Source organism: Lycium barbarum, chromosome 8, assembly GCF_019175385.1.
Source record: "Lycium barbarum isolate Lr01 chromosome 8, ASM1917538v2, whole genome shotgun sequence".
Classification (NCBI taxonomy): Eukaryota; Viridiplantae; Streptophyta; class Magnoliopsida; order Solanales; family Solanaceae; genus Lycium; species Lycium barbarum.
This window is the reverse complement of record NC_083344.1, coordinates 43262101-43272191: the sequence shown is the minus strand read 5'-3', so window position 1 is coordinate 43272191 and position 10091 is coordinate 43262101. Positions and strand designations below refer to the sequence as shown.

Below are 10091 nucleotides of genomic sequence, written 5' to 3'. Positions count from 1 at the left end.
CCGACCTTACGTCACTCCGATAGATTGATAGCCTTTATTTGAGCTCCCATGCATGCATTGGCTCATATATATGTAACATTACACCATGTCTACATGGCACGGGCAGCACCGCTAAGGCGGGCGGCTTATAGATGATTACATCGTGTCTATATGGCATGGGCAGCACCAATAATGGGCAGCATGAGATGACTATCCCGCACGCGGGATACCCAGACGCGGGCTATGATGACATATGATTCAGATAGTTTATGTGTGTATGTATGATATGATTTAAAAGGTGAAAGTGAGCATGCATAATTCCGCCTCAAGAGGCAAGCAGCTCAGTTATCTTTTCTTCTTATGCTTTCTATATTTCATTATTGTGTTACCATACATGCCTTACATACTCAATACATTTTCATACTGATGTACTTTGTTTTTGGACGTTGTGTTCGTGCCTACAGGTAGACAGGGAGGCAGCCCAGATGTCTAGGAGCTACCCCGTAAACTTACAACAGCACTCCCCTATTTCGGAGGTGCCATTTTGATACATTATTTTGTGTATATATATTTGGGCACGATGGGGTCGTGTCCCATCCCTATGTCTCAGTACTCTAGTAGAGGCTCGTAGATACAGATGCGTGGGTAGTTGTTGCCTTATGGGTATACTAGTGTACATTTTTATATATCATGTTTATAGCCATGAGGGCCGATGTATATATGTATATGTATGTGTTGCCTCCGAGACTGTGTACTTCACGTGAGGTATCATGATTAGTATAATGAGCGGTGCTCGGTAGTCAGCTCCGGTTACCCGTCATGGCCCCTCTAGTCGGGTCGTGACACCTATCACCTTGACTTGTACGTTGTCGCTGAGTCTGTTACGCCCCGTATTTTTATACATTGGGACAACCCGGATTAATTATGATAATTTAGAGCCAAGACTATTCCGGGATTCGAAGTCGGGACTTTTGACCTTTGATTTTATTTCGAGGCATAAGTTATATATGGAATTGTTGGCATTGAACACTTAGGAAAAATTTGGGACCACAATTCATAAATTGGAATTAAAATGTTGTGCAAAAAAATAAAAAAATAAAAAAAAATTCCTTGGTGGCCATGTAAATGGGAATTGGTCCCACACATTATGTGGCCAATTTTAATTGGTCCACTCCATGTGTGGGCCAAGGACACTTGGACAACAACTATATGAGCCTAAAGTATGACCAAGTAGTCATCTTTTCCCCATTGCAAGACTTAGAAAAAAAAAATCAAGGAGTTGAAGACCACCTTCAACACCCCTCTCGGCTACAAACCAAGAAAAACCAAATCCAAATCAAGCCACCCCAAAATTATTTCCTTGGTATAAATCAACTATTTAGAAGTCCCTAAGTAACGTGGAAGAGTTGTTTGGGTCATCCAACCACTAGTTGTGCCCAATTGCAAACCCTAACTATTGAAGGAAGTGAAGAAGGAAGGTAAGCATTCATTATGTTTTTGTGTTATGGAGGTTATATTCATGTTGTAGTATCTTATAGTGGTTGGAAATCATGAAATATAGTATGATTGGGAGTGGGTCGTGTGATGGGTGTTGTTGTGTTGTGATTGAAATTATGAATTAATGTTTAGTTAGTTGATTGGGATCATTGTAAGGTGAAGAACAATTGAGAATCCTCCATATATGTGTATATATAGTGTTGATTGAAATGGGTCACATTATATGACGATGAACGAATGAACGTCGCTTAATGTTTTAATCGCCGTCGCTATGAATCTTATGTTGGAAATGAATGTTTGTTGACTCAAAATGATGTTGTTAATGTGCGGGCTGTTTTTTGGAGGTTATTGTATATTTATTGTAATTGGTATATTGATGAGATAGAATTGTTAGAATGTAATTTGAGGATACAAACCATGATTTGGAAATGAAGAAAAAAATTTTTTAAAGGGCTGTCTCGGTTGGGGCTGTTTTCGGCCAGCTTGGAAAAAAAAAATCGGGTTGTTGGAAATGTGGTATGAATTGCTTAGAATGCCCTTGAATGTTGTTAGTATGGGTTTGGGTTAATAATCAAATGTACGAACGATATTGTGGCTTTAAAGTAAGCCATGGAATTGAATAATTGGGAAGTTGTCAAATGGCATAAAAGAGAGCTACCATTATTATTTTGCTTTTCGGATTGGTTGTCAATGTTACTAGGTTGGTTATTGTGGTTGTTGTTGTTGATTTTGAGCGAGTTAAATTCTCGGGGTAGCCTATTTACAGGGGAAATGCTGCCCGGATTTCTGTAGAATTAAGGGCGAAATTGGAATTTAATGCCCAAAAAGTCTTTAGCTAATGTTTGGCATTTTATGGCTTGTTTGTAGACCTTGGGCAGCCCGAATCATAGTTTGGACTTAGCTTGAGTTGGATCATATTGGAGAGCGTTTGAGGTATGTAAAGCAACCTTCCTTCTTTTGGCATGCCTTAGTTTCACATAGGCTAGATTGGAGCTTTAAGGGAATTCCAAATTCGAGATCCGAGCATGTTATGATCCATATATGTATATTCTTTGGCATTCTTATGTATGTTTTTATGAAATATGAACCATGATGTATTTGAAGTAATCGCTTTCCGAAATTCGCATAGAAAATGTTCGCTTTAAGGAATTTTGTAATCTCTGAATGCCATATTTTTCGCATAGAGGCTCGGATCGCTCCAATAATTTTTATAGGAGTTTGCTTGATGTATAATGGGTATGTTTTTCATAGGCGGACTCAGTTCGGGTCTATACTCGTCCGTGGGTCCCGCGACGCCCTTTATGTAAATTCGACAACTTTGAATCAAAAAGTGATAATTATTATTCCGATTTCAAATATGACTATTTTACTTATCCTTCGGATTTATAATAATGATTTTATGCATATGATTCCTCACTACTCCGCTCGTGCCTACTATGATATCGTTCGCCGGTTCCCGGGCCGGTTCTGTTGTCGTGCGCTTTTTGATATATTCCGGTGTTATGCTGTGTTTATGGTTCACCGTGCTCCTTGCTCGAGGGCCGGGTTCCACTTATGTTTGGCGTTATGCTGTGTTTGGCGTTATGCTGTGTTGTGATGTGTGACGGGGATTCGGAGATTTGAAACTTTCTGGTGTTATGCTGTGTTGTGGCGCCATCGACAGGCGGGCGACCACATTTTCCAGTGCCCTATGCATAATTTATACTTTGGGAATAAACATTTTGATATGTATTATTTTCTATATATCTGATTCGATTATTATTCAGATTTATTTCTGTACCTTCTGCTTTGCATACTCAGTACATATTTCGTACTGACCCCCTTCTCCGGGGGCTGCGTTTCATGCCCGCAGGTACAGACGCACAGCCTGGTGATCCACCTGTTTAGGACACCCTTTCTGCTATTCGGAGTGCTCCTCTCTTTCCGGAGCTTATACTTTTGGTATATATATTTATTAGTGCATTTGTATATATTCGTTCATGGGTACGGCGGGGCCCTGTCCCGTCATATGATTCTGTCGGTCTGTTTAGAGGTCTGTGGACATGTTTGTGGGTTAGGGTCTTTCTGTATGAATGTATGTACATGTCGTTTGGGCGATCCCATACGCCGAGGCGGCCGGTCCGCATATGTTGTTTAGGCGACCCTATACGCCGAGGCGGCCGGTCCGCATATGTTTATATATTGCTTGGTTAGCCCTGTGTGGCTTTCGTTGGTATTTTCTGCGTGCAGGGTATATTGGATAGTCCGTAAAACAAAGGAAACTCTGCCGAAATTTTTCTAGAAATTACCTAAATTTGAAATAAAGCCTTGTCGGCTTCCGCCATATACTAGAATGAGTTGATAGAATTTGAGATAATATTTAATAGATGGGTTCGGGTGCCCAGATCGGGCACTAGTCACGGCCTACGGGGTTGGGTCGTGACAGAGTCTGAGCGGCAACCAACTGAGTAAGTTGATGAATCGCCGCTTTCACATCTTGTCCTGAAGCGTCCGGTGGAGGAGCTGGGGGTGCTGGAGCGGGGGTTGAGGCTCCTTCATGCTCCTCAGAAATAGGCACTGAGTGGGAAGACTGAGATTGAGCCGCATTCTGGGACTCGCCTTCCTCTATATCCATTAGCGGTACCCCTTCAGCCTGCTTTTCTGCCACTGTCTTGCCCTTTTGGGCTGCCGTAGCCTTTCTCTTTACAGGCATTTCTGAAATACATAATACACGGTTAGGGAAAGAGAAATCCTTATATCATGGCTCTATCGCGTGATCTTATGAAGAAAGAAGGTAATTCATTCCTAAAATGCCCGCAACCTCCTGTTTATAAGTATGGCATGCAACACACCCATAAACAAGACTCTACTAGACACGTCTTGTAGACACACCCTAGGAGGGAACTACTCTGATACCACTTTTGTCGCATCCCGACCGGAGGGCCATGACGGGCACCCGGTGCTAACCCACCCGGGCACCTTTTATCGTACTCTTATATTCATATCTAGGTGAGCCACATGGCTTACTCATAATTTACACCCATCAATAGTACTAATCTCATTGGGCAACAACTCATTATCAACATCATCAACAACTATTCCCATATCCATATACACAAGCCGACGAGGCTATCAAAATAATATACAAAATATGAGCCGACAAGGCTGCAAGACATCTAACCATACACAACTGTCTATGAGCCTCTAAGAAGAGTATGTAACATCATATAGGCGGGACAGGACCCCGCCATGCCCATATGTATGTACACAAAAGTATAATACCCAAAGGCTGTAGCTCCGGATGAAATGGAGGTCCTCTATGCTGTTATACCCCGTGGTTCTGTACATTGAAATTCGTAAGTATTGTTGTTTCAAGTATGAACCTTGATGTAGCCCACGTAATCATAAGTTAAGGTGGGGCCCACATGTCGGGTTTTATAAAGGATATATGAAAGGTGATATGAGTAGTACATGAGAAGTTGAGCAAGTCTTAAGAAGGACACTTAAGCCGAATGTGGGCATAAACCCTCTAAAAGGATGATTTAAAGATACATTTTCGGATGATCTGACTTGGAGAGGCCAGAACGCCATTATAAGTTTGGCATTTGGAGTCACATCACGAATGAAAATTGTAGACAACTGAAAGAGCGTTCCATCCATAGGTCGTCGGCCCTCATACAACATCGGGATTAAACGTTATGCGCATTTTAAGATCAGCTGTCAGGGCAGGGGATGAACCCTGTGTGAACGCGCCAGAAGGTGGCGCGAACGCGCAGAGGAGCACCCTGCAACTCAGCACGAATGCGCCACTTGGCAGTGCGATCACGCTGAGTAAATTTTAAGCCGGTCCAGGTTCTATATAAAGGGGTCACCCCCTTCTTTCCTCTTCCAAAACACACCTAAAGCTTCTCAAACTTTCTAGAAACTTGCCCCAACCTTCATTCATCAAATTTTAATGTGGATCAAGTAGAATTTCCTAATTTTCAGCCCAGACAGCGTATAGTTACGATTGTAGAATCGTATAACGATGAGTTTGGCTCAGCTCAAGGTGGGAAAAAGTGGAGATATAGCAATATTACCAGGAGAAAGGTATGAATTTTTTATTATTAATGTTAATTTTGGTTTGTTTACAGAGATAACACTATTAAATAGCCGTATCACAATTGTGTTGGCGGAAATATGGGATAAATGTCATATGGAATAATTATGGAGTATTATGGTACATATTGGTGTTGGAAACGATGTTGTTGTCGTTGTTGTTGTTGTTGTTGTTGTTGTTGGTTGCTGAATCATAATTTTGGGCTAGGCATATAAACAGGGGAGATGCTGCCCGATTTTCTGCAGGATATAGGATGGTTTAATACAAAAGCCTAGCATAAGTATATAACAATGAGTCTAACAATTATGCGAACCCTCTTGAATGTAGATTTACGAGCTCAGGTGGATAAGCATAAGTAATAGGTGGTTAAACAAGTATGTTAAGGCTTGCCCCTTTCTTTCAAAGGCATGATTCCTATGGTGCGACTTCATAAATGTTTTCAGAACTTCCTTGTTTCCAAAAGCTAGATGTTTATAACTCCAAAGCATGATTCCTTTCCCGATAACCCATAAATGTTTTTCCAAAATGCTCGTATTTTCCAAACCAAAGGTTGTGATTATGTGACCTCTTATGATAACAACGATGAGCCTGTTTTCCCAATGATAATGATGATGTCAAAGATGAGAATATTTTTCTATGATGATTATGCTGAAATATTTTTCTATGATGATGGTGATCTTATGGTTAAAAGTTTCAAGTTATGAGTTCAACAATGATATGAGAATATTGAGCCGTTTTCTTGACTTTATCAATTTTATTCACTGTTGTTGGTCTCACCTTATAATAATTTTTCCTTCAAGGTGAGATAGAGTGATGATCATTCCATAATATAATCGGAGGTTACCGACCTTACGTCACTCCGATAAAGCTATAGCTTTTCTTGGGCTCTCATGCATGCTGCTTATATGATATATGAATATGATATATGTATATATGTATGGGGAATATGGGAAAAAGGGCGAGGCACTATAGACGCATAATGTCACAACCCAGCTAGGGGCCGCGATGGGTACCCGGGGCTAACCGCCGAGCACCGCTCGTTCTGCTACTCATCATGCTCATTAACTACTCTTTTATCGATTTTATATTCAATCATAGGAAAATCATGTTTCATTTGTAAACATAAATAGTTTTATATACATAAGCCCTTTTGGCTATCAAAATAATATATAAATAATTATACTATATTGACCCTGTCAGACCACATAACCCACGCTGTGACATGCCCGACCATCTAGGCACGGTGGAACCATATGCAGCCCGCCTTAGCGATGACATGCCCGGCCATTCTGGCGCGGTGGAACTTTATCATCACATAATCAATCATTACCCATCACTATTGCACATTTCATGAACGTATCAAAACCTTATCATAAGTTGGCATCTTCATACATAACATAGGCATATTATAATCTAGCATTGTTGATCATCTTATAAGCATACCTTGGCTTTACATCATTACACATTTAGCATTAGGAGCTTACATTAGACTTTAAGGACAACCATTGCTATGTCGGGGTGACGTAAAGTCGTAAACCCCCGATTATATTATGAACATCTAGGAGTGTCTTGCCTCACCTCGAAGGAAATAGCGCATAAGGTGAGTGTTACCAATAATGACATCATCAGCGTTATGGGATCATCATATCGTGAACTATCGAATCTCTATGGGATAACTCATTATCATCTTCATCATACTCGTATGTAATTTAGTATATTTAAGGACTCATAAGTTCCATCATATAGGAGGATCATGGAAAGATTGAAAGATTCATGCCTTTGAAGAAAGGGATAAGCCTTACATACCTTTGACGTTTAACTAAGCTATCGCTTGCGTGTTCCCCTTTAATGCACACGTTCTACCTTCAAGAGAATTTATATTGTCATTAGCTAAGCAATCATAAGGACGGGCTTTCTAAAGCTAGGAAAAATTGGGCAGCACTTCCTTTATTTATACTACTTTCCCCATATTTTATATCAACTCCCAACACTTACAATAACATTCACAATATTGCAATCAACAATCATCATTTATATACAATGACCATAATCCACCATTTCTCTTCCTTTTCCCCACCTGTATGGTTATAGCTCGTCATCGCGTTTCCTCATGTATCACACTTATTTCCATGGCCTAAATATCATTTATAACGTATTCATAATCACAACACCCCAACATTTATGATTCAATCCAACTACCAACAAAACATGACACTATTCACTCATTAATGACCCACTTCTTATGTCTTTCTACAATTAAAGTATCTTAACCTTCCATTACCTTAAACAACATGGTTTAGTCATGAAACTTACCGTAGATGATGGTTGAACAAGTCTTGAGTGGAGTCTCTCCTCTAGCACCCCTAACCCTACTTCACCTCCCTTGGGTTTTCTTGATTTGGATGACCTTTACTTGGGTTTCATACACTTTGTTTCATGGATTTAGTGTTGTTGATCTTGGTTTTCATTTGATTCTCTTGTGGAGGAGTATTAGAGAGTATTCTAGATGTTTCTTGAAGTGTGGAGTGAGAATGAAATGAATTGGAATTAAAAAGGGTCCCTTATACTTAAACTAAAAATCTGGCCGACCATGTTATACAGACCAACATACGGTCCGTACTATTTATACAAACCGTATGTGTGGCCGTATGTTTGGTCCAGTAGCTTTTGCCCTCCTTGGAAAATTATACGGTCCAACATACGGATGGTACAATTTATACGGTCCGTAGGTTGGGCCGTATAATGCCCAGTGGTTCCGTTTTCGTTCTCGTCGACTCGTTTGATCTCCGATCCTTATGGAACCTTCTTGGCACTTGTTTAATATCTCAATATCAATCTTAGGGGCGTTATCACTCTTCTCTGCGACATCATTATGCCATCATAGACTTGTTGCTCGAATTTCTTATCTGATACACCACATATGATTCGCTTTCCTTGGCAACTTTCTTTCCTTGCATTATATGCCTTTGAAATCTCGTTGAGGGTCATCAAATACTATTTCTTACTCATCAAAACATTGCATACGCTATGTCCTTTGTTAGCCTATTCACTGTACATATACAGGGGGGTTTCCATGGTGTAACACATAACCACCGGATAAGCTGGGGATAACACCGAGCCTACATGGCGGGGTAAGATAACACCAAGCCTATATGGCCGGGTAAGATAAGACCGCGCCTATATGGCCGGTGTTACACCTCGTAGTTTCGTCCGTTGAGATTCGTTAGGCATTAGTTGTCCTAATCGAGGAAACAAGAGTTACCTTAGGATATATGAGATTACATGTTCCCATATTATGGTTATGGGGGCTTAAGCCCATGAAATGAACTATGGAAGGATTTAAGAACAAACAAATAAAGGAATTGAGTTTGTGGGAACTTTGGTAAAACTTGGCAAAATTTTCGGACAGAATTTTGGTCCAAATTGGTGGGGGAATATCTCAAAGAATATGAGGAGTTTTGGTGCGTTTCTTTTGTTCAAATTAAATTTCATCGAGTCTAGTTTCCAACGCAACAAACCGCTCGTCAATGTGACGTCGGAGTAAAACGTTATGGCCATTGTACGACAGATTGTCTGAGCAGAAAATTTCTACGGACCATTTGACGGCCCGAATTTTGACGCCCCGCAGAAAATTCTGCTGTCTGTCAAATTGACACAGCCCAGCGTCAAATGGTCACTGTGACCCATATTTCACAAGGCAGTTCTATTGTCACGACCCGACTAGGGGCCATGATGGGTACCCGGGGCAAACCACCGAGCACCGCTCATACCATTACCCATCGTACTCATCAAGCGTTCATTCTTTAATCTTATACTCAAATCATAGGAAAACCATTTTTTTCCACTTAGAAACATAATTACCTTTATATACATAAGCCCTTCGGCTATCAAAATAATGTACATACGATAAGGAAATCGTGAGACCATACTACCCACACATACGCATCTACGAGCCTCTACTAGAGTACTAGACATATGCACGGGACAGGACCCCGTCATTCCCAAAACATATATACACAAAAGAATAAATCAATGGCACCTCCGGAATAATGGGGTGCTCTCAATGTCTGCTAGTAGCTCCTACGAGTCTGGATCGCCTCCCTGCCTACCTGTGGGCATGAACACAGCGTCCAAAGAAAATGAACGTCAGTACGAACATTGTACTGAGTATGTAAGGCATCAACAATAATAATACATCAATGAAATAAGGAAGCATCAAATGAGGAGCAACCTGTAACTAACTATCAATTATAAAAGAAATAACGCATGCTGGCTTACTCCATAATCATCATCATATCATGTATGCATATATGAATAAGCTGCCCGACCATATAGGTACGGTGTGATAATCATTAGCCTGCATCTAGGCCTCCCGCGTCCGGGGTAACCATCTCATGCCGCCCATTAGTGGTGTTTGCCCATGCCATCTAGACATGGTGTATACGCTGCCCGCCTTAGCGATGTCTTGTCATGACCCGACTAGGGGCCATGACGGGTACCCGGGGCTAACCACCGAGCACCACCCATTCCATTACTT

General features: G+C 40.9%; 1 long non-coding RNA gene across 1 annotated transcript; it reads left to right on the top strand.

The window, feature by feature from the left end:
• The first annotated feature begins 862 nt into the window (after positions 1 to 862).
• On the top strand, positions 863 to 3703 carry LOC132605064 (uncharacterized). Its single transcript, XR_009569004.1, has 3 exons — positions 863 to 1457; positions 2344 to 2409; positions 3329 to 3703. It is a non-coding gene; the product is annotated as an uncharacterized LOC132605064 (long non-coding RNA).
• Positions 3704 to 10091: the final 6388 nt, after the last annotated feature.